This window comes from Ornithorhynchus anatinus, chromosome 2, assembly GCF_004115215.2.
Source record: "Ornithorhynchus anatinus isolate Pmale09 chromosome 2, mOrnAna1.pri.v4, whole genome shotgun sequence".
NCBI lineage: Eukaryota > Metazoa > Chordata > Mammalia > Monotremata > Ornithorhynchidae > Ornithorhynchus > Ornithorhynchus anatinus.
This window is the reverse complement of record NC_041729.1, coordinates 115,945,670-115,972,562: the sequence shown is the minus strand read 5'-3', so window position 1 is coordinate 115,972,562 and position 26,893 is coordinate 115,945,670.

Below are 26,893 nucleotides of genomic sequence, written 5' to 3'. Positions count from 1 at the left end.
GTTCCTTTATTTAAAGGTTGCAAGTAATTGCTAATTTAATATCCCTTACAAAAAGTGTTATTATTGATTATATTGTAAATTCCTTGAAGGAAGGAATCATGCCTTTCACTTCTTTTGTATGCTTCTTCAATCACCTAGTAGAGTGCTTTGCACATATTAAGGACTCCATAAATCTTGATGAGGACAGTAATGGTGATCTATTATTGTAAATTTATGTTGTAAACTATATAACAGATAACATACTCTTAAGCTATTTCCCTTAGTAGTGAATATCATCGATATTAGTGATATAGTATAATTATTAAAGATTAACAGTTGACATTATTAGATGTTTTCCTTTTACATGATACTTCCAGGAATTATAAATATAATGGTTTAGTGAAAGAATATATTTTATAAACACCCCCCAGTGTGAATCAGCAAATGGTCTGTATATTTTTGCACTGAGACAAAGCAAATATTTCTAATCTGTTTTTTCCCTTACCAATAATAAAATCGAGGAAAGAGAAATGCACAAAATAAAAGGGGGAAATATCAATCAATTTTTTTTATATTGTGTAATGAATTAGATGTAGCTGTCCTTCATATTCAGAAGACACAAGTGATAGTGAAATTCACCTGAGTGGCATGTGACTGAGGGGAAACATATTTTATTACTGTTTTATGGTGACATTTTTCCCAAGATATTTTATCACTGACAGACCAGTATTACAGGGTAAAGATAGGCTATCCCAAGAAAGCAAGCATTCCAAAGAATAAGAAAACTAAAAGAATGAGAGGATAGAAATAAGGCCAAGGGAAGTTAAATCTATACAACATGCTTTACGTATACATTCAAATGATTCCTTGGCCTTCATTATGTCATGGGCTGCTTTATGGTTTCCTAGCCTCCGGTTTCCCTCAAGTAAATGAAGTTCTAATTCTTCTTACCTTCAAGAGAGGAAGGTTAGTGCTTTCTTTGTTAGGCAGGAAATCTGTATTCATAATTGCCAGCATTACCGGTCTGTGTGACTTCAGACCAGCCAAGTTTTTATAGCACTCTTAACTAGGTAGAACACATTTAATTTGCAAATATTGAGCCACACAAATACATGTTCTTCCACCATTTTTTATGCAGTAATTCACCTCTCCCATTCTCAATTGCATAGTAGGGACTAGCTGTGTTGGGAAATTGGACACCGTTAAGACCTAATGATGGAGGAAGAAAATGTTTAGCTGGGGACTGGATTCTATCAGAAGAGTATTCCCCTTTCTACATAACATGGATATGATTAAAAGTGTATTAAACACTCTTTCAGAACTCTTTATAATAATAATAATGTTGGTATTTGTCAAGCGCTTACTATGTGCAGAACACTGTTCTAAGCACTGGGGTAGATACCGGGTAATCAGATTGTCCCACGTGAAGCTCACAGTTAATCCCCATTTTACAGATGAGGTCACTGAGGCACAGAGAAGTTAAGTGACTTGCCCACAGTCACACAGCTGCCAAGTGGCAGAGCCGGGATTCTTACCCATGACCTCTGACTCCCAAGCCCAGGTTCTTTCCACTGAGCCACGTTGCTTCTTTATACCACTACCAGGGCAACTGAACCTAGTTGTCCTCAGAATGTCAGTGTATTTCCAGACATCTCTGCTTATATCCAAGGCTCATTTTACTACTCTGGAAGGATCTCTCAATTTGATCAATAACAAAACACCAAGAACAAAACTCACTTCTAATAAATGACCCTTGTGCATGGTCCATGAAGACCAACTATGGAGTTAATGGATGGTGGAAGGAAAAGCATTCTAGGCAGTGAATCTCCCCTGAGATGACCATGTTCCCTTTCATGGATGCATCCATTTCAGGAACAGATTGCAAAACCATTCCAGTCGACCTTTACTGGGGCCAAAAAAATCCATTAGGTCTAATGGAGAACCTGCTTGGAGCTAACTTTGAGGATAACTGAAGATGTTACACATATAAAATAAAGATGAATGGTAGAACAAAAACTCATACCCTTATACAGCCAATGGTACAGTGAAATACTTATTGATTTAAAAAATAAATGGGCAAACACTGACTGCTAAATGGGAAATTTTATATGTGAGTTATTTTACAAATTAAAAATAAGTTTTCTACCACTATCATGAGTCACCATTTCTTTTAATAATGAGTATTATGAGATATAATACTTGAACCCTTACATTTTCTTTTTGCCTGAGTATACCATTAATTCCCTGGAATTAATATAAAATTAGTTTCTCAAATAATGAACTATGCCACAGGGTCTATTTCATAATGTGCCTTCTAAAATGGTAAAAAAAAAAAAGGGAAGAGCGGAATAATGATATTATTTGTAATGCAAGTATTTTCCAATGAAAATGACATTACAAATGTATTGAACAATATAGAAAATTATCTGGTATTAATCTTCTGAATGACTACAGCTATTTTTTATATGATTTGCACATAGTAAGTGCTTAACAAATACCATTATCATTATTATAGCCAATCACTGTTTGGATTTTAGCTACTCAATTATATCTTAATGAGAAGGAATAAAGTTTTGTGGGATTGTACAAACCAAAGATTCACCTTACAAGTCATCACTACCAAATGTTTTACCATTTTTGTTACTCATAGTCCCATTATCTCCCTTTAAAATATGAATGTATATGTACTCATATATACTTTTATATATGTATGTACTTTTCATTTAAAGAAGACATCACTAACAGTGAAGCTCTCCTAAAATGTATGTTTGGCTGAAAAGGCTAATAGTGGATCCAGAATCCTGGCTAAATTGGTCACGAAAAAAGATAGTTCCTTGCTGTGTTGTCATGCTTATTGTTTGGAGCACCTAGTTCTGTCATCTCTTTTTCCTCATTTTGTCCATTTTTCACAAGAAGCTTTTGTTCAAAGAGGGCCACTCCCTTCTTGATGGCAATACGCTTTGAGATCTACCCTCAACAGTTGACTCACAGTTTTCAAAGGGTTGCAGCATTATCTAAGGCTTTGTTTAATCATGTCCTTAAAACACTTTCTTTGTCTTTTCTGTTTTCAGTTTCCTAATTTTAACTCTATATACAGCAGCTGCTTGGTATCTTCCTATCAGTCATTTTTCTCACATGTCCTCCGTAACAAAGCTTTGTTAAAGTCAGCATTGCTTTGATGCTAGGAGACAGAGTATGTTCCAGGACTTCACTGTTCATGATGTTATCTTAGCATTTGATATTGAGGATGGCCCTTAATTAGAACTGGTCAAGGAGCCATATGTAATGGCTGTTTGGGGCCCAGGTGGCACAACCTAAGAGTTTGGAGTACAGCTCTGTAAATCTTTGCTTTGGTCTTGAACCTGCTATCAGGTTGTTGCCACACTCTTGTTTGACAGCTTCCTAAAGAATGTACTGGCTTTTTTTACTCTGTTTTCTATTTCCCTTTCTATCACTGTATTATTGGTCAGTGTGCTGCTTAAGTAGCTATTTAGGTTTTAGCTTTTAGCTCTATTTTCAGTATGAATTTTTGGTTGGGTATGGCTTTCTTAATAATAATAATTTTAGCACTTAAGAACTTACTATGTGCCATGTACTGTCCCAAACTCTGGGGTGGATACACAGATCCTGCCCAACATGGAGTTCACAGTCAAAGTAGGGGGGAGCAGGATTTAATGCCATTGTACAGTTGAGGACCCTGAGGCATAAACAAGTGAAATCACCTGTCCAAGGACACAGGCAAATGACAGAGGTATTGGAACCCAGGTCTTCTGACTCCCCTATCCATGTTCTTTCTACTAGGCCATGCTGCTTATCCACTGATACAACACCTCATCACCTCATTATCTCAGTTTTCCTGAGACTTATTTTCCACTTATTAATAACTTACTATGCACAAAACACTGTATAAATGCTGAGAAAGATGGCAAGTGTTGATACATTACTTCAGCTTTCTTGAGACCTATTGTTAGCCCATAGGCTCTTGGCTGATTAAGTGAAGCAGTTTCTATAATCAACTGCATATCTTCGTGGATGTAGGCTTCTAGGCCACAGACATCTACATACAATAATTCTTGAATGGTACTCCAAATGTAAAATGTGGTATACAACTCAATGCTGAAAAGCAGCATGGCCTAGTGAATAAAGCACAGGCTCAGGAACCAGAAGACTTGTGTTCTAATTCAGTTTCTGCCACTTATCTGTTATGTGATCTCAGGCAAGTCATTCAACTTCTCTGGCCTCAGTTTCCTCAACTGGAAAATGGGAATTCAATCCCTGTTCTACCTCCTACATAGACTGTAAGCCCCGTGGTGAGCATGAGTAACTCCATTTTGTAACACAGAAACCATTTTATGAGCAACCATCATTTGATTCCATGAACAACAGCATAGAGGAATTTGAGGAGTAACTGATAACATAAAGGAGGATCTTGAGGAGGCACTGAACTATCTTGAATCGGGCAAAAGGAGGATTGTTGGAGGTATACAAGATAAGCTACCTTGCAAAAACAACATGCAGGGTGGGTGCGGGGGGAGGGGTAGCCATAGTAACAGGCTAGTGACAAGCAGGCAAGTCAAAGCAGTGAATCAGGACCCACCCCGACCTCTCTGAAACAAGCATCATGAGTGAATGCAAGACCATTGTCATGTGGTTTCAAGTGGTGTCATGCCACACCACACCGAACAACCACCGGACAAGGTGGCCGAACAACTGAAGCAGGTGGTCACCATGAGCTAAAGAATCCTACCCAGGGTGGAGGCAAAGACCACCTGAGCCGAGACGCCTATGGCATAGACACCAAGGACCACCTAAAGACTTGCACCAGGCCGACATGCTGCAAGCAGCCCAACTCCTCAAACTCCTCCGACTTGGGACCCTCTGCAAAGAACTTGCGGAACAGGGTAGCTATATGTGTGCGTGTGTATGTGAATATGCATTTACCCCTTCAATTAGACTGAGAATCGAAAAAAGCTATCTACTATATACCACGGTCATTTAGTTTTACTGGGGTTATTTTGACTCGTCATTGAGTGCCTGATGGGGTAAAATAGTACCAGTAATGGACCTATGGAATAGGTGCCTGATGGGGTGAAATAGTACCAGTGACAGACTTGTAGAACAAGTGCCTGACTTAGAGAGATGAGCTCATGACAAGCACCGTGGGTCAAGGAATGTATTGGCCTAAATAACTTGAATCTACCCCAGCAATTGGGACAGTGCTTGAACTGTAGTACGCACTTAATAAATACCTTGTATTTTAGAGGGAAAGAATTATTTCAATTGATTAAATTTGAATGAAGAAATGGGTCATTCAGTGATAATCATATTTATGTGTAATTAGCTTCTGATTTTGTTGTACATTTAAATTTCTGTTCAATGTCATTTGGGATATAACATACGAATTCCATGCTTCTTTCCCAACACTGAGTGGCCAAGAAGTCTGTGAAAGATATAGTATGTGATAGAGCAGGTGGACATCTATAGCTTCAGAAACATCAAATACCTGATGAAGTGAAAGTCCATACCAATGTGAATTAAGAGTGACCCCAGGTAAATAGGTATAGCAGAATAGATTATTTGCAGACCTACTAGAGTACTATTTCAGATAATGCAAAGTGACAATGGAACATGGGGAGATTGCTGTAGTGGACAAATAAGTCAAGTCGGGGGAGGAGAGAAATTGCTCTTGCTGTGCAGAACTATCTGCAAGAAAATTATGCTAAACTACTGGCTAAAAAACAGTTCTAGGCTGTCTTCAGGGCAAACACATTATCACAACTTGGAACTATCTGTACTAGAACATAATACAGAAAGAACCATCATTCTTATATTCTTGCACTCATCAACCAACGAATCCATTAATCAGTTGTATTTTTTGACAATTTTCCGTTTTCATAGCACCTAGGACTAAGTGTTGTAAGGCACTATTTTTCCCTCAAGGAGCTTCCAATCCAGATGGTAAGACAGACACTACTTTAAGTTACAAATCTAGGAAGCAACCAAACATAACAGTATATAAAGAAATGTAGGAAAAGATACATATGTACATATGGGGGATGGACTGACTACCTATGTGCTTAGGTAACATGGACTCAAGTGCATGGATAATGCAGGAGAGAGGGAAAATTGGTGGTGATATAAAAGAGTAGTTAGGGAAAGCTTCCTGGAGCAGATGCAATTTTAGTATGGCTTTGTAAGGATTGTAAGCTATACCAACTGTACAATACTCCGAAGTGTTTAGTGCAGTGCTCATCACACAGTAGGTGCTCAATAAATACCATTTGTTGATTTGAAGATGATGAAAATGGAAGTCTGTTGTATATAAAGTGGGAGGAAGTTCTAGGCAGGAAGGAGGGCATAAGTAAGGGTCAACAGTGATAAAAAAAAAAAGAGCAAAGAATACTGAACTGAATGGGATGGATTGTATCTTGTCAAATATCACCAACTTTGAAATGAAGAATAGCTACACACACACACACACACACACAAACACACGCACTCCCCCCCCCCCCATAGAGCTATAACTTCTATACTACACTTGAGAGGGACATGGGGGAGGGAGAGAGAGAGAGTACCAAATAGCCAAATAGCCTATGACCACTGTTAACCTGTGTAGTGTGCAAAATATAAATTTTTTCAAGGGCATATGTGTAAACACATTTGTATTTAATACCTGCTCCTAGAAGATATCTTATATTGGCAGATATAAGCCAGGAGTTAAAATTGCAAATGAGACTTTTATTCATTCTTTGGAATGTAGATAAGGTGGTAGTGAGTAAAATAACCACTTAGAAATTTTACATTTATATACATATACATAAATATATATATGTGCATATATATCTATAGAAATTTTACATTCATATATATATATATGCATACATATCTATACATTTACATACATAGAAAGAGAGAGAGGGAGACAGAGAGAAAGAGAGAAGCAGAGAATAACCACAATAAAATAGTTAATATAGAGACTGGTATATTGTTTTTGCACTGTTAAATTACAATTTATTTATTTATAAATTATGCTGTACCATGTAACCATCTGGTACTCAAGATCTAACTTAGTCTGGTAATTTCTTGGTGTCTATGTCTCTTGGTGATACGATGAATTATAGGAGATCTGAAGTATGGAGACTTAACAACTCCCTAATTAAACCTACAGCATTTCTACAACAGATGAAAACTATTTCAGAATAAATTAATATCAATAAAAACCTAGAAACTAGTCTGGGTGTTTTGTGGGAAACTGCCAGAGCAGTCATGAAGGGTAGAATAATTTGCTTAGATGCAGCAGCAGCACAAAAGAAGTTTATCTTTAGTACCAGTATAAATTAGAAAAGGAAGTTAATGAGATGAAAAAAGCAATGCTAAAAACAAATATCAGGTACCCCAGGACCCTCCAAGTTTTGATTATACAGAGGGAAACTAAACAGTTTTCAGTGATTAGCTCAAAATGTTATAGCTAAGGAACAAATGTCCTATGAAGAATGGAATAAATTGACAAAATATTTGCATAAGACAGAAGTGAGTAGGGGAGAGACATCACATTTTATCTAAAATACACATTCAATCATATTTATTGAGTGCTTACTGTGTGCTAAACACTTGAGAGAGTACAATAGCAATAAACAGACAAATTCCCTATATTTCAACTTTCTGAAACCTGGAACTCAACTTAGTACAAGGTTCCTCTCAAACTTTTCAGTGGCAGCAAATTTGATATGTGGGGAGTGAGAGAGATTGAGCTCTTCACTTTTAGAGGTGAAAATTGATTTTTCTGGATTTTATCCATTGAGTCACCACCTGACTAAAATTCATAAGGAAAAATACTAAGGATTGCTTACATCTTACAATAATCAATCAATCACTAGTATTTATTGAGTGTTTACTCTGTGAAGAGAAGCCACTTGCCCTAGGGGCCTAGCGGCCTAGTGAAAAGGCTTATGCCTTGCAGTTAGAAGACCTGAGTTCAAATTCCTGCTCAATCACTTATCTGCTGTGTGATCTTGGGCAAGTCACTTAACTTCTCTGTGCCTCAGTTTACTCATCTGGATAATGGATATTCAATCATACTCCCTTCTACTTAGACTGTGAGTCCCAAGCTAGAAAGTGACTGTTTCTAATCTGATAATCCCACATCTGCATCAGGGTTTACAACAGTGTTTGGCACATAATAAGGGCTTAACAAAAAATATAATCAATAAATCAATTACTACATTAAGCATTGGAAAAACTATAATAGAGTGTACACAGTATCTGCTCAAAAAAAACCATTGATCAATTAAGTGACTGATTAGTTGAGTGATTGATTGACATGATTCCTGCCATCAAGGTGCTTCAAATCTAGATAGGTAGGCAGGCACTAAAATGATACTTCATTTACTGGATCCTTCATTTACTGTGCCCTCTTAGGTAAACAGAGGATAAACTGTGGCTTCTCAAGAGGTTAAGTACAATGGCCCCTTCAATTAAGAAATAAAATGAAGCTGATTATTTCTGACCCCGCAAGAAATTACACAAACTATTAAACATTCTTGTTTCAGGAAGAACAACAGTATCGGATAGATTGTTGGGTATTAAAAATACCTTTCTTTTCAAATCAATTTTAATCACTCAGAACCCCTTTTTATAACTAAAACTGCCTGTATTTACTATTAAAAATTAAAAGGAGACAATGTGAAATGTATCTTACTAAATGGAAATCCTGCCTATGTCCACGGTGTATAGCCATATTTTTAGGAAAAGTTGCTCATTGGTCAAAATATGCAAGAGTTATAAAGCTAACCAGATACTGGCAACTTAGATTGATGGGAATCACCCTGTGTACAAGATTAATACCACTGGAGCACCTGACTGCTTCAGAACTACACAGAGAAATGTGTTTCTGCAAACTTGTGTATGACAGCTTGGCTCAGTGGACAGAGCCTGGGCTTGGGAGTTAGAGGTCAAGGGTTCAAATCCTGGATCTGCCACTTGTCAGCTGTGTGACTTTGGACAAGTCACTTAACTTCTCTGTGCCTCAGTTCCCTCATCTGCAAAATGGGGATGAAGACTGTGAGCCCCACATGGGACAACCTGATCACCTTGTATCTACCCCAGCACTTAGAACAGTGCTTTGCACATAGTAAGCGCTTAACAAATACCACCATTATAATAATAATTATAATAATTATTATTATAATGGTGGTATTTGTTGAGGAATTGCTTCTTTTTATTAGCAACCCATAAAGTGTTCCTTCCTTCCCATCCTTAAATCATCCCATCCTATTGACCCAACCCAGTGGAAATTGATAACTTCTGTGTATGTCCCTGGTATTGCACCCATTAACAATTGCTAACACCCTGTCAATTAGCCCAAGTGATGACCACTAGCTATATTGCAAAAGAGGATATTAGCTATTAGCCAAGGGTAGTGTCCACCCAGTTAAGTGTCCTCAGATGAAAAGGCTTTCGGTCAGAGGAATGAGAGGAGAGGATCACCCATACTTCTCTCTCTGGAGGACTTGGGGAGCTCTCTTCTTCCTGACTTACCAATGCTGAAGCATGATTCTCTGGATTCAGTGACTATCCCATCCAATAAGAGGCTAGAGCTGCAATGGAAGTGATTACTGGGAGGGGATGTTGCTCCGCGCAGCATTTGGCAATAGATTTGGGTGGATCGGGATGTTGGAGCAGTGCTTAAATGTTACATGTTTAGAAGCTTCACAATGTGGAGTGCTTAGCTTCCTCCTCTTAACCTGAAGCCCCAGACACTAGCCCCTACAATTAATCTGGTCATGAACATAGGTAGTGTTCTTTTATAACCAAACTGACTATTACAAACTGGATTTCATTTAAGTGACAGAGCTCAGAATATCACAAAGTTAGATTTTTTAAAAGAAAAAACTTTAGAAATGGAAAAAAATTCTATTCTTGAGAATAAATTCAGGTTTATCTATAGAACTAGGTGTCCAGGGACTTTTGAGCCATCCTGCTTAAGGTTTAACTTTTCCTAATTAAATTGTTTTTTTCTTCACTGTGACCTACATTTGGAAACCCTATATTGTTTTCTATTCAGTTACCAATAATGGATTACCTAGTTTGTGCTTACGTGCATCATATAGAAAACAAGTTTATTTTCCTAGAAAACGGATTTAGCTTTAGTGTTCCAGAAATCGATAGCATTTAATTTGGAAATATATACTTATATATCTATATAACTGAATCAAATTAAAGCTCAATTGTTTAAACATTCCTTAATGCCTTAATTATCTAGGCACTCCCTAAATCAGAATAAAATTTTTTCCATACTTAAATCCTCCCTGATAATGTTAGTCACATAGGGATATACATAATCCAGCCAATTTTTGTTTGAATATTTCACCAGCAATGGATCTTTAACTTTTCACTTCTTCCTCGCTACACTATGCAGGGTACATATCAGTGATTCTCCATGATGATAGTTATTTCATCAGAGAATTTGCTGGGATATTGGGGTGCTCAGGCACCTTCCTGTAGGAAGTGAGAAATTCACCTTAAACATCTTTTGATTGAATATGCTCTAATTTTTAGTTTCAGCCAGCCTTTGGGTCATCTTTCATTAATTATGTCAAAAATAAAACTGTAGAAAATAAGCATTCAGTTACACAAGAATACAAATGTAAACAGCTTTATTTCAATTACACCTGAAGAAAGGAAGCAACAAACCAATCAATCAATCAATCAATCATACTGATTGCATGCTTACTGTGTTTAGAACACTATAAATGCTTGGAAGACTACAATCCAACAATCATCCCAATTGAACTAGATGTCTAGAGTGGGAAAAAGACAGTATAAACCGATTAAATTATGGATGTATACAAAAACTGCTGTGGGGCTGAGAGAGGGATGAAAAAAGGGTGCAAATCCAAGTGGAAGGGTGAAGCAGAGGGAGTGGGAGAAAATAAAATGATGGTTTAGTTGGAGAAGGCCTCTTGTTGGAGATGTGTTTTTAATAAGGCTTTGAAGGTGGGAGTAGTGATCATCTGCCAGATATGAAGAGGGATGGAGTTCCAGCCAGAGGTAGGAAATGGGCGGGGAGGGGTCATGATGAGATTGAGATCAAGGTGCAGCGAGTAGGTTGGTAATATAGGAGTGTGCAGGATGGGATGTAGTAGGAAATCAGAGAGGTAAGGTTGGAGGGGGCAAGGTGATTGAATGCTTTAAAGCCTATGGTAAGGAGTTTCTGTTTGATGTGGTGGTGGATGGGCAACTACTGAAGTTTCCTGATGAGTGGAAAACATGGATTGAACTTTTTCCTTTTAGAAAAATGATCCAGGCAGTAGAAGTATGGGCTGGAGAAACAAGAAGCAAGGTTAGCAAGGAGGTTGATGCAGTTATCAAGGCAGAATAAAGTAAGTGCTTGGATTAATAGGGTAGCAGTTTGGATTGAAAGGAAAGAGCAGATTATAGCAATATTGTGAAGATTAAATTGACAGGATATGGTGACTGTTTGGATATGTCATTTGAATGAGAGAGAGCTGATGATGGGACTAATGAAGTAAAGCAGAGCTTCCTTCAGCTTTGCTAGGTCACAGCTACAAAAGACTACTCCAGCCCTGAAAGGACTCCAGCTTCCAGGACCAGGCTTTGGAGTGGGTAAGGGGATGGGAGTGAGGGTTTCCCTTGTGATCAATACAGTGCTCTGCACAATAGAGAGTGTTCAATAAATACCACTGATTGATTGAGTTTTCTCTCTAACAGACTGCACTGTCAAAAAGCCCTAAATTTTCCTTCTCTAATAAAACTTCCTGAACCTAACATCAATAAATTTATTTGAAATGCCTATTTTTTCTCTCTTACATACTAACCTTACCTTCTAATGACCTATTATTGACCCCTCAACAACCTAGCTTACCCAGAGGCTGCTTGAATCTATTGATATTTCCTGTTTGCACAACCTTCTATGGTGCGAAAGCTTTCATATTTTCTTAGTTTTGAACCAACACCTTTGAGGTTCAGTGTCTGCATCCTAGTGGGAGCTTCCTCCTTCTCCAGCTGAGAGAGTGAAGTAGTGGCACGGTGACCACTTAGAGCAGATTGCTGGACACTAATGCCTACGAGAGAGACCACATTCAAGACTTTCTACATCCCCTCTTCATCCAGGTAAGAGGGAAAAGAACACCAGCGATATGCCTTCTCAACATTTAGAATGTTTGAAAGGCAGAGACTGTGGCCAGGGATGTGAATACTGGACTTTGAGTTGTAAGAAGCTTCTCATTCCTCAATCTTAAATGACCTATGCTTCTTGTTGTACTTATCATTTCTTTATCTTTTATATTGGTTTAGAGTCTTTATTACTTCCCTGTTACTTATACATCTATTGCCTGCCCTCTCTTCCCCAATTATTCTTAAATTATGAGCCACTTAGGGATCAGTAGTATTTTCTAATTTTCAGAAATGTAGTTTTTTCCAGCAATGAGCACAGAACTCTGTATTCATTCATTCACTCAGTCATATTTATTGAGTGCTTACCATGTGCAGGGCACTATACTAAGTGCTTGGGAGAGTACAATACAATAATTAATAGACATATTTATTGCCCACATTGAGTTTACAATCCAGACGAGTTTACAGTACTTACTAAATGTTATATTAATCCTCATCCTCTTCTACTACTACTTTTAAATCATACTTGGGAGCAAAGTCTCACTATGCTATTATCTCTTCATGCAGATTATACCAAAGTGGAGCAATGATTTTCTCTCTGAATAAGCTGTGTCACAAAGTGAAAATATGTCCTTGATACCAAACTATTGCTTGATACCTTAGGTTACAACCCCCTTTGATGTAGTTTGATGTCTTATCCAAAGCCCATACACCCTGAAACTCCAATTGAGCACTACAAGTAAGAAAATCTCTCTCAGGCTCCTCTCCACTTGGATTTCAAATAAACAAACAATGAATAGATTTGGAAGAAATTCTGCCCACCGTATGTGTCAGATTGTCTACAGTTAGTGTGGGCATATAGAGAAGTGACTGTAGAGAAATGAGAGAAAAATGGAGAACAGAAATATAGGTGGAGGGCAGAATCCCAGAGTGGCAGTTATAGAATGTTCATTCATTCAATAGTATTTATTGAGCGCTTACTATGTGCAGAGCAGTGTATTAAGCGCTTGGAATGAACAAGTCGGCAACAGATAGAGACAGTCCCTGCCCTTTGACGGGCTTACAGTCTAATCGGGGGAGACAGACAAGAACAATGGCAATAAATAGAGTCAAGGGGAAGAACATCTCGTAAGAACAATAGCAACTAAATAGAATCAAGGCGATGTACATTTCATTAACAAAATAAACAGGGTAATGAAAATATACACAGTTGAGCAGACAAGTACAGTGCTGAGGTTATGGGAAGGGAGAGGGGGAGGAGCAGAGGGAAATGGGGGGAAAAGAGGGTTAAGCTGCAGAGAGGTGAAGGGGTGGCGGTAGAGGGAGTAGAGGGAGAAGGGAAGCTCAGTCTGGGAAGGCCTCTTGGAGGAGGTGAGTTTTAAGTAGGGTTTTGAAGAGGGGAAGAGAGTTAGTTTGGCGGCGGTGAGGAGGGAGGGCATTCCAGGACCATGGGAGGTCGTGGCCCAGGGGTCGACGGCGGGATAAGCGAGACCGAGGGACGGTGAGGAGGTGGGCGGCAGAGGAGCGGAGCGTGTGGGGTGGGCAGTAGAAAGAGAGAAGGGAGGAGAGGTAGGAAGGGGCAAGGTGATGTAGAGCCTTGAAGCCTAGAGTGAAGAGTTTCTATTTGGAGCGGAGGTTGATAGGCAACCACTGGATGTGTTTAAGAAGGGGAGTGACATGCCCAGACCGTTTCTTCAGGAAGATGAGCCGGGCAGCGGAGTGAAGAATAGACTGGAGCGGAGCGAGAGAGGAGGAAGGGAGATCAGAGAGAAGGCTGACACAGTAGTCTAGCCGGGGTATAACGAGAGCCTGTAGCAGTAAGGTAGCCGATTGGGTGGAGAGGAAAGGGCGGATCTTGGCAATATTGTAAAGGTGAAACCGGCAGGTCTTGGTAACGGATAGGATGTGTGGGGTGAACGAGAGAGACGAGTCAAGGATGACACCGAGATTGTGGGCCTGAGAGACAGGAAGGATGGTCGTGCCTTCCACAGTGATAGGGAAGTCTGGGAGAGGACTGGGCTTGGGAGGGAAGATGAGGAGCTCAGTCTTGCTCATGTTGAGTTTTAGGTGGCGGGCCGACAACCAGGTGGAGACATCCTGGAGGCAGGAGGAGATGCAAGCCTGAATGTGAATCATGGGGTTATCTTCAAACCTTCCAACAGTTAGTGGAGGGAAGACTCAGCTCTCCCTGTGAGTCCTTGAAGTATTGAGCCAGCCCTTGAGGCCCATTTTGTGTACTCCATACAGGTATATTGTATTACAATCTTTCCAGGTGTCTGAAGGAGAAGATCTCTTTCCTACACAATGTCTGGGGAATTCCACTACAGTTTTCAACACTTCTATACCAAGTCAATGGTGGGAGCCACTGCTTTCAGAGTGATTGTTTGGTACACAGCATCAAGTGCTGTTAGCTAGTAAGCCTGGGGTGAGAGCTCTGTGGATGGTTCTAGGGCTCAAGGGCAGAGGGGATTCATAAAGGCTGGCGAAGGTGCAAGCACCAAGCCAATCTTATTCACTTCAACTTTATCCTTTCCTGCCTTAACTCTGTCCTCTCCTCTGCCAGGCAAAACTACTTTTCTTCCCTCACTGATGCTCATGCCCATCACCCCCACCAATTGTTCCAGACTTTTAACTCTCTTCTCATGCCCCCTGTTCCTCCTTCTCCCCATTCCTCATTCTCCCCATTCCTCACCCCCAATGATCTGGCCACATAGGTCATTACAAAAATTAACACCAACAGGTCTGAGCTCCCCAAAGTCACCCCTCCTCCTTCTCCTTCCCCCACACTCCCCAACCCTCTCCCCTACTTTCCCATCCTTCCCTGCATTATCCTCAGAGGAGATCTCCTCCCTCCTCACAAGTGCCACCCCTTCCACCTGTGCTTCGGACCCCATTCCCACTCACCTTATAAAAACTATCACCCTTTCCTTCCTCTACTCCTTAACTTCTATCTTTAACCACTCACTCTCCAATGGCTTCCTCCCTTCTGCCTTCAAACATGTCCATGACTCCCCCATCCCCAAAATACCCTCTCTCCATCCTACTTCCCCTTCCACTTATTGCCTTTCTCCCTCCTACCCTTCCTTTCCAAACTCCTAGAACAAGTCATCTATACTCCCTGCCTTGAATTCCTCAATTCCAACTCTCTCCTGTACCCCCTCCAATCTGGCTTCCATCCCCTCCACTCTACCAAGATTGCTCTCTCAAAGGTCACCAATGACCTTCTTCCTGCAAAATCCAATTGTTCCTACTCTATCCTAATCCTCCTCAACCTCTCAGCTGCCTTTAACACTGTCGACCAACCTCTTCTCCACACCTTATCTCACCTTGGCTTCACGGACTCCATCGTCTCCTGGTTCTTCTCTTATCTTTCTGGACATTCATTCTCTGTCTCCTTCATGGACTCCTCCTCCCCCTCCCATCCACTAACTGTAGTGGTTCCTCAAGGGTCAGTTCTTGGCCCTCTTCTGTTCTCCATCTATACTCACTCCCTTGGTGAACTCATTCACTCCCATGGCTTCAACTATCATCTCTATGCAGATGACACACAAATCTACATCTCCTCCCCTGTTCTCTCCTCCTCCTTTCAGGCTCGTATCTCCTCCTGCCTCCAGGATGTCTCCACCTGGATGTCTGCCCACCACCTAAAACTCAACATGTCTAAAACTGAGCTCATCTTCCCTCTCAAACTCTGTCCTCTTCCTGACTTCCCTGTCACAGCACGACTATCCTTCCCGTCTCACAAGCTCGCAACCTTGGTGTCATCCTTGACTCAGCTCTCTCATTCACCCCACACATCCAATCTGTCACCAACGCCTGCCGGTTTCATCTTTACAATTTCGCCAAGATCCGCCCTTTCCTCTCCATCCAAACAGCTATTGTGCTGGTACAAGCTCTCATAATATCCCACCTGGATTATTGTGTCAGCCTTCTCTCTGATCTCCCTTCCTCCTGTCTCTCCTCATTCCAGTCTATTCTTCACTCTGCTGGCCAGATCATCTTCCTGAAGAAATGCTCTGGGCAGGTCACTCCCCTCCTTAAAAACCTCCAGTGGTTGCCTATCAACCTTCGTACAAAACAAAAACTCCTCACTCTTGGCTTCAAAGCTCTCCATCACCTTGCTCCCTCCTACCTCTCCTCCCTTCTCTCTTTCTACTGCCCACCCTGTTCACTCTGCTCCTCTGCTGCTTACCTCATCACTGTCCCCCATTCATGCCTATCTGGCCATTGACCCCTGGCCCATGTCCTACCACTGTCCTGGAATGCCCTCCCTCCTCACGTCTGCCAAACTTTCTTCCCCTTTTCAAAGCCCTACTGAGAGCTCATCTCCTCCAAGAGGCCTTTGTAGACTGAGCTACCTGCTTTTCCCTCTCTTCCCCCTCCACCCTCCGCTCCTCCCCATTCCCCCTTCACCCCCCTCACCTGAGCCCCCTTTCCCTGTGCTCCTCCCCCCTTCCCCTCCCCTCAGCCCTGTGCTCATTTGTATATATTTATTACCCTATTTATTTTGATAATGAGGTGTACATCCCCTTGATTTTATTTATCATGATAATGTTGTCTTGTTTTTGTTTCATTCTGATTTGCTCTGCCATCTGTCTCCCCCCGATTAGACTGTGAGCCCATCACTGGGCAGGGATTGTCTCTATCTGTTTGCGAATTGTATGTTCCAAGTGCTTAGTACAGTGCCCTGCACATAGTAAGCGCTCAATAAATACTATTGAATGAATGAATGAAAGGGGGCTGGCTAAATTTGGAAATCACTGTTTCACCTTGTGGCAAAAGAGTCCACATAGCTCCACGAACTATGTTACATCATTTGCTTTGTGAAGAGAAGAATTGGAATTCTTATCTCAAGGTAAAAATAATAATAATAATAAATTATAACTGTGGTATTTGTTAAGCACTTACTATGTGCCAAGGACTGTTCTAAGTGCTGGGGCGGATATAAGCAAATTGGGGTGGACACAGTTCAAGTTGGACAAGGTACATAACTGGCTGAAACTTGCCCCCGTTAACATAATATAGGATTGGCAAACTACAGTTAGCTTTTGGGATACACGGAGTTAGGTTGCCCAGATTATGTCACACTGGGGGAAAGCCAAGAAAATAGTCAATGGCAAAAAATTAGTAAACATGCAGGGAATAAGGGTATATTATATGTAGATACATGTACATTCATTCATTTGTATTTATTGAGCACTATGTGCAGACACTGTACTATGTGCTTGGAATGTACAATACAGCAATAAAGAGAGACATTCTTTGCCCACAGGGCTTCATAGTCTAGAGAGGAGGAGACAGAGATCAATACAAGTAAACAGGCATCAATACAAATAAATACAATCAAACATATATACATATATACATATGTGTGGTGGGGCGGGAAAAAGGGAGAAGAGCAAGGGGAGCAAGTTGTGGTGACGTGGAAGGTAGCAGGACCTGAGTAAAAGTGGGGCTTAGGCTGGAAAGGCCTCTTGGAGGAGGTACACCTTCCACAGGACTTTGAATGGAGAAGATTGTCTCGTGGGTTTGAGGAGGCAGGGCACTCCAAGCCAGAGGTAGGATGTGGACCAGGGGTTGGCAGCAAGACAGGTAAGATCGAGGCACAGTGGGAAGGTTAGCACCAGAGGTGTGGAGTGTGCAGGCTGGGATGTAGAGGAGAGAAGGGAGATGAGGTAGGAAGGGGCAAAGTGATGGAGAACTTTAAAGACAATGGGATGAGTTTTTGTGTGGTATGGAGGTGGATAGGTAACCACTGGAGATTTTTGAGGAAGTGGGCAACATGTCTTGAATGTTTCTGTAGAAAGATAATCCAGGCAGCAGAGTGAAGTATAGATTGAAGTGAGGAGAGGCAGGAGGTTGGGAGAAAGGAGGCTGATGCAATAATCCAGTCAGGATAGGATGAGTGACTGTACTAATGTGGTAGTAGTTTGGATGGAGAGGAAGGTGCAGATCTTGGCAATGTTGTGAAGAAGAGACTGACGGGATTGGTGACAGATTGGATATGTAGGGTGAATGAGAGAGTGGAGTCAAGGATAATACCAAGTTTATGGTATTGTGATACGGGAAGGATGGGTGTGCTTTCTGCAGTGACAGGAAAGTTCAGGAGATGACAGGGTTTGGAAGGGAAGATCTCTCTCCCTTGAACATGTTGAGTTTGAGGTGGCAGGAGGACATCCAATAGAGATGTCCTGAAGGCAGGAGGAGATGCAAACCTGGAGGGGGGGAGAGAGAGAACAGAGGAGGAGATATAGATTTGGGTGTCATCTGCATAGAGATGGTAGTTGAAGCCATGGGAGGGAATGAGTTGTCCAAGGGAGTGACTATAGATGGAGAATAATAGGGGACCAAGAAATGAACCTAGAGGGACACCTACACAGTTAGGGGATGATAGGGGGAGGAGGAGCCCATGAAGGAGACTGAGAATGAACTGCAGGGAGATAAGAGGAAAACCAGGAGACAACAGAATCACTGAAACCAAGGTTCGATAATATATCAAGGAGAACGTGATGGTCCACAGTGTCAAAGGCAGCCGAGAGGTCAAGGAGGATTATGATGGAGTAGGAGCCATTGGATTTGGCAAGAAGGAGATCATTAGTGACTTTGAAAGGACAGTTTCAGTGGAATGAAAGCGTCAAAAACCAGATTGGAGTGGGTCCAGGAGTGAATTGGAGGAGAGGAAAATGAGGGAACGAGTGTAGACGACTCACTCAAGGAGTTTGGAGAGGAAAGGTAGGATGGAGATAGGGAGATAACTGGAGTGGGTTAGGGGGTCAATGGAGGGTTTTTTTTAGGATGGGGAGATGTGGGCATGATTTAAGGCAGTGGGAAAGAAGCCACTGGAGAGGCTTCTTTGGAGAGTGAGCAGTTGAAGATGGTAGTTAAGGAGGGAAGGAAGGAAGGGGCAAAAGTTTCTATAAGGGTGAAGGAATGGGTTCCGATGTGAACGTGGAGGGGATGGCACTTGAGAGGAGTCAGGAGATCTCCTCCAGAGATACTGCTGGGAAGGATGAGAAAGTTGAAGAGGGGGCCAAGAGGAGGGGGATTGAGGAGTAGGAGGGGTGATTTTGGGGAGCTCATATTTGAAAGTGTTAATTTTCTTAATAAAGTAGATGGCCAGATCAATGGGGGTGAGGGTAGGATGGGGACAGGGGGCCTGAGGAGGTATATATCCTTCATACTGGAAGAGGTGCCCACAGATGGGAAAAATTACCTCTACATTCATGTGTAGCTGACAAGGCCAATGCGAGGCCCACTGATCTGTAGACACTCTACATGCTTAAAGACTGTCCTTTGTTGTGTTGTCATATTTGTTTATTGCAGTCTGATGCCAATTTTATTTTCACCTTTTTGTTTCACAAAGAGTTTTAAGTTTTTGCTTAAAAAGAGTTGTTCCTACCTCTGACCTGGAATGCCCTTCCTCCTCACATCACCAAACTAACTCTATTCCCCTCTTCAAAGCCCTACTGAGACCTCACCTCTTCCAGGGTGCCTTCCCAGACTGAGTCCCCCCCTTTCCCTCTGCTCCTCCCCTCCCCACTGCCCCTACTCCCTCCCTCTGCTCTACATCCTTCCCCTCCACACAGCACTTGTGCATATTTGTTCGTATTTATTACTCTATTTTATTAATGATGTGTATATATCTATGATTCTATTTATCTATTTTGATGGTATTGATGCCTGTCTGCTTGTTTTGTTCTGTTGTCTGTCTCCCCTTCTATCTTTGATCCAATTGTTGAGTAGGGATTTGTCTTGATCTGTTGCCGAATTGTACTTTCCAAGCACTTAGTATAGTATTCTGCACACAATAAGTGCTCAATAAATACAATTGAATGAATGCATGAATTCTCTTAATTTTTACAATTTTAAGATATTTTAAAACATAAATTAATTGTTTCCAATGCCCTTCCTACAACAGATGGTACTTCATCGACATATGGTAGAAAAGGTTGCTCATATATTTGATACCTTAGCATAGAAGAGAAACCTGCTAGAGGAATGCATTCTATAAAATATGCCTAGATTTACCAATGAAAATTCTTCATGAAAAATTTGCTGGGGGTTCTGCTTCTAATTTTAACCACAAGATAAAATATTTTTCTTAGTAAAGTACTAAAAAGGTCAATTATGTCTGTTTTTCACTGCTTTATCTTTGGTGAATGGGTCTATTGATTTTTTTTCTTTTCCTCAACTATGATTTGCTACTTTATTCCCTACCCATAGCATTAATAAGATTTAATAAGATTTACTTTTTTGTCTATTTATCAGACAACAACAAATTTTATGATGAACACTCAATGCTTTTATATTCCTTGCTTGCTTTTATCTTTATAGCAAGATCATTATCTTTCAACAATTGGTTTAATAAAAAGAAAGGAAAAGAGAATAGAACTCTCAGGATAGAAAAGAAGCATAATAAAATTTTATTTTCTCACTGGACAAACAACACTTACCCTATGTTTCAGGGAGTAATTCTGGATGGGCAGTTGCCAGTGAAATTGGTTGTCTCTTGAAGATTTACCACTGGGGCTACTGAACTGTGGGATCTTAATAATTATAGATTTCTGGAGCATTTCACAGTGAATTGAAACACTTTATTAGCAGCAGTTTTCATTTCATTTCAATACCAACATTTACTTCATCTCATGTACAAAATAATAATACTTTTCCATAATGCTCTTTTGCTCCACCAATATCTCGTCCAAAGGAAACGGCAACAAGACATTGAACTGACCATCTTTTTGTAATAAAGAATTTTTCTTGCATTTACCTAATGCTACACTTTAGGTAAACCTTAGGTCATGTCTTTAGTATCATGTACTTCAGAGCTAGTGAAATTTTAAAAAATGGAATTTATTTGCTGCTGAACAAGGCATAATCTCTGACATCCTGAGATTTTTGTTTGTTTTGCTACATCTGTTTGTTTTTTCTCTACCATTTATTTGTAAATAGTCTTTGTATACTGACTTTGCTATTAGTTTATACATTCCTTAAGAAGTGTATTCTCCCAAGTAGCTGCTGTTGTCCTTATTCTTACAATTTTAAGCTATTTTAAAACATAAAATAGTTGCTTTCAATGTCCTTCCATTAACAGATGGTACAGTTTTCCTAGTATTACAGGACAATACAGTGCTTTGCACCCAGTAAATGCTCAACATATATTACTGATTGATTGGAAGCTGCCATTTCCCAGAAAAGAGAACATTTACACAGTTGAGCTACCTGGAAGTGGAGTTATTATACAGCATTAGGCAGGGCTGACTGACCTTATGATGGCTCACAGAGATGAGTGGTAGATGACTTTTCTCTAGGAATATTGGAGTGGCAGTTGCCTGAAGGTAGTCTCTCAATAGGACAACCCATGGGACCAGGCCATCCAACCTCTCCAGAAGTACAAGTGGCCAGTGTGATATTCTACTTCATCCTGAGATAGCAACAAGAGGCCTGGTAGGCCCTGGCCCACTTTAGTACAGTCATTTATCCTATCCCAACTGGATTACTGAATGAGCCTCCTTTCTGACCTTCCAACCTCATGCCTCTCCCCACTTCAGTCCATACTCACTCCACTGCCCAGATTATCCGTCTACAGAAATGTTCTGGGCATGTTGCCTCACTCCTCAAATATCTCTAGGGGTTGCCTATCTGCCTCCATATTAAATAAAAACTCCTCACTATTGGCTTTAACGTTGCCTTGCCCCCACCTACCTCACCTTCCTTCTCTCCTTCTACATCCCAGCTCGCACACTCCGCTCTTCTGATGCTAACCACCTCACTGTGCCCCTATCTTGTCTCTGCCTACTGGCCCACATCTATCTCTGGCCTGGAACACCCTCCTTCCTCAAATCCACCAATCACTCTTCCACCCTTCAAAGCCCTACTGAAGGTGCACTTCCTCCAAAAGGCATTCCCAGACTAAGTCCCACTTTTCCTCAGCTCCCCCTTCCTTCCGTATCACAACTCTCTCCTTTTGCTCTTCACCCCCAGCCCCACTGCACTTAGGTATATAAGCATATATCTATAATTCTATTTACTTATATTGATGCCTGTTTATTTGTATTGATGTCTGTCTCCCTCGAGACTGTGAGCCTGCTGTGGGCAGGGATTGTCTCTCTTTATTAGTGTATTGTACTTTCCAAGTGCTTCATACAGTTCTTCATACAGTTCTCCGCACACAATAAGCACTCAATAACTACGACTGAATGAATGAACATACCTCTGTTAAACTGTTCCCATTGTCTCTAGTTCTAAAAAAAATCAACTTTACAGTTTTATTTTCCTTTTTATTGTTTTATATTGTGTTTTTACTTTTCCCCTGATTTTTGCAAGAAAGTGACAAAGACCCTCCCTCAATCCTTACTAAACAGAAATATCTTAAGGAATGGCTGACACCAGCACTATGTTTTCTACTGGAAGCAGCATGGCTCAGTGGAAAGAGCCCAGGCTTGGGAGTCAGAGGTCATGGGTTCGAATCCCGGCTCTGCCACTTTTCAGCTGTGTGACCGTGGGCAAGTCACTTAACTTCTCTGTGCCTCAGTTACCTCATATATAAAATGAAGGTGATGGGTCTCACAGCTCATTGTGGGCAGAGAATATCACTGTTTATTGTTGTATTGTACTTTCCCAAGCATTTAGTACAGTGCTCTGCACACAGTAAGAGTTCAAGAAATACGATTGAATATTTGCTTCTTTGAATAATCTGATCAGTTACCTCCAGAAGTTATACTGCTTATTTCCTCACTAAGCTATTTTATGCCAACTTTCTCTTATCAACAAGTTAATACAATTCATCCCATCACTGAAAATGATTTGAGGATAGAACATGAGTCTTAATATCATTTAGACCTGGGCTAGAAATATAGCAAGAAAGTTGTTACTAATGAATGAATATTGAATTGGGAAGAGGGAGGAGTTGAGAGAGAATTGGGAATCAATAACTTTAGGAATCAGTATATTTTAGAAGTTCTAGAGTGCTTGGGAGAGCACAATATAACATAGTTCATAGACATGTTCCCTGTTGACAATTAACCTACAGTCTATTTTGGGGATTTGGAAGTGTAAGGACATTAGGATCAAATGTCCTAATTTGGATGGCTTGAGCTCTCCTTCATGGGTTCTGTCCCATTACAGAATCAACCTAAAAGAGGACACATTAAGGCAGGTGGCACAGCTGATGAGGAAAAGGAGGAAGATGAAAAAGGAAAGAAGGAGGAGGACTAGAAAAAGAGGAAGATAGTATAGCTACACCATCACCTTAATGATAAAACTGGCCTTTTGTGGGTGATAATAGGACTCCTCAGGACAAGTGGATAACATTTTGTGACAGATTTACAAACATCTACTTCCAAAATGAGCAGAATGATCCAATTTGTCCAGCCAAGTGCCAGTAATAATTTATGGCCAAGCATAAGCATCCATTGCTGACATTCAATTAATCGAATTCCAATTGTACTGAGTGCTTATTGTGTGCAGACCACTGTACTAAGCAGTGGGGAGAGTACAATAATAAAACAATGAATAAAACAATACAACAATGAAACTCCTTCCACTGGCTGCCACCAGGGAAATGTTGTTCCCTGAGGTGGCTGCTGCTCAGGCTAGCCAAACTGCACAGTCTGGGTGAAAGGCAGTGGGGGACAACACACCGGCCATGGTGAAGGAGCTAAGTCTCTTCTACCTCTTCGGTATGTCTGTCTTTAATTTCCTTTACCTTTCTATTCTTCACCTTTGACCATTCTCTTTTTCCTTTACCCTGAGACTCCACTATCTGTTCTCCCAATTTTTTTTCCCATTCTTTCTCTCCTGGAGTCTTTCTGGCCACTCTTACTTTCTCTGTCCCTAATCCACCTTTAAAATATTTTCTGCTCCCTGGAGGTCCCCAGTTCCATCCCATCTCTAATGGTCAAATGTTTTGGTCATTAGGTGGAGAGAGTCAAAGGAATGGGCAAAGTGAGACATAGTGCTTACACATCCAGCCTGGGAATGAGTGAAACCTAAGTATTGGCAGAAATTTGGGGTTCTAACTGAGGCCAAGCAGGAGTTATGAGTTCTCATTCTTGTTTCTTTCCCTCAGACTTAGAAATCCCTAGAGCTGGATTTGACCCGAGACCAGCATGACCTACAATATTTCCTCACACTGTGTAAGAAGGATTGGAGATCCAGTTTTATTCAATGTTCCTCCGTAGGAAAACAGATGATCATTAAAATAAAATCACAAATCATAAAAGGCAGATCATATTAAACTTATTTTAGACATGCTGCTTGATTTCCTTTGCATAGTTCTTAATTTCCAAGTTGTTCTGGGTCCCAATTGGCCTATATGTTCCATTAAGGAATGTTTACACAAAATAAGGTGAAAGATTGAGTAATTTTCTGAGAAATCCACTTCTAACCTGAATTGTCTGGATTGACTATTATTTAAGTCTCAATTTACCAGATAATCATTCGAACTTTTACTTTATGGCTGTATGCCCCAAGAAAGAGGGTCTGCATTTTGCAAAAATATGCTTCTGTATAGATAAATTTAGTAGAAAATACTAGTGAGACTAATTTAAAGGTTCCATTTAAAAGGTTCCAGTTCTATTCTCTGAGAAGAATGAAAAAGTAGACATGTACATTTGAGCTATCCCAAGTAATATTAATGTCCTAATTTAAATGTTTATGTTTTTGCTATTAATTGGTAAGACAAGCTATTTTTTTCCTTGTTTATCTGTTATTTTTTCCAATTTGCTATGAAGCCGATAATGCTCCAGGTTAGTAACAACAGCTTATGACACCATGAGCTTTGATAGTGTACTTTAAGGCATACATAGACCCAGAATAGAACCTTTCTGATGGAGCCAGAATATTAGGCTGTATCTGAAGGGCAAATGATCTGGTAGACTTGTTAATCACTGGCCATTTTTTGCCAAGATGAAAACAAGTGTGAAATGGGGATTCAATACCTGTTCTTCCTCATATTTTGTCTGTGAGTCCCAAATGGGACCAGGACTATACCCAGCCTATTTACCATGTACCCATCCCCAGAGCCAAGAAGAGTGTTTGACACATAGTAAGCTCTGAACAAATACCTTAAAAAAAAAACCACCTTTCCCCAGACCTATTAGATGGTCTATTAGAAGATAAAAAAGATAATATACTATATGAAATGTCAGGCTAAACAAATAAGAAGAATTTGTGAACATGGTAGTCTCTTGTTTTTGCCTCAGAAAAGTTTAGTAAACAGTCTGGGCATGTTTAAATTTGGATTGTGTCAAAATAAAGAGCAGATTAATCAACACTTTGATTTATAGCCATAGTTCACAAGAGGCTGCAGCAGCACCCAGCTAGATTTTCTTCTTTTTCTGAAACTCAGATATTTTTTCCAGATTTTAGAATATGTGCTTTGTGATAACAGTATTTACATATATTGAGGTAACCACACTAATTGTACTACTATTGAATTGGTTTTAGACCATAGTAAGAGATACTTAAGGTTGATGTTAAAAAGGACTGGTTGTTACAGGGATGAAACACTAGAAATATACAAAATTATATACAAAATATATAAATATTGCAAAGATCAATTGTCCTTCAGATATGGCCTAATTTTCTGGCTCATTAGAAAGGTTCTATTCTGGGCCTATGTGTGCCTTAGAGTATACTATCAAAGCTCATGGTGTCATAAGCTGTTGTTACTAACCTGGAGCATTAACGGCTATATAGCAAATTGGAAAAAATAAAAGAAACTAGGAACAAAAATATACAAATGTATAAATTGAGTAATTTTAAATGCTATATTCCATTTAAATGGTCTCTAAAGCAGGCATCTCATGTAGTGACCTCTTGAAGTCCCTTCCAGATGGAGAGTTATTTAATTTCATATGAACACTACTTAATGATGGTATAGATTACAGGGGTTCCTTTGGAAGAGGGCTGCTGATGAACTATAGATAAAAGAGAACTAAATCCTATAGTCCAAAGGCACTACATTTTAGAAGGACACTGTGTATGGCTGAGAGACTTCTGAAAAACAGTAGCCCATCTGGAAATTAATGGCTAAAATATTCTGATTTAATTCAATTTAAAAGCACTCTCTAGCAGACAGCCCTCACCCAATTCATTCTAGATAAATGAAGTCTTTTCCATAGGTCCTCTGGTGTAGTTGCATTAATTTTTTGAAATTTCTAAGCATTTTTCTCATGAATCTCATTTAAAATATCTGGTAGTGAGACATATATCAAGAACATAAGGATAATAATAATGATGGTATTCGTTAAGTACTTATTATGTGCAAATCAATGTTCTAAGCACTGGGGGGGATACAAGATGATTAGGTTGTCCTACATGGGGCTCACAGTCTTAATCCCCATTTTATAGATTAGGGAACTGAGGCACAGAGAAGTTAAGTGACTTGCACAAAGACACAAAGCTGACAAGCAGCAGAGCTGGAAATAGTACCTATGTCCTCTGACTCCCAAGCCAGTGCTCTTTCCACTGAGCCATGTATATCTGTGCTACTGTTGTGGGATGGGTGCACACAAGTTGGTTTTAGTCTGATGCAGAGCAATTGGCAATATCTACCAAAGATAATTTATAACAGAAAGCAATGAAACAGACCATTTCAATTATATTTTAAACTTTCTTCTTCTTTAAATATCCAATGTAATCTTTGAAAAAATGTAGTGGGAATAACAACAGATTTTTTTTTTTAATTGAGGTGGAAAAATGCAGAACCAAGGTAAGAAAGTAGAAAATAAGTAATGCCACTTCCCAAGAGAGGAATTTATGTGCACTTTAATGT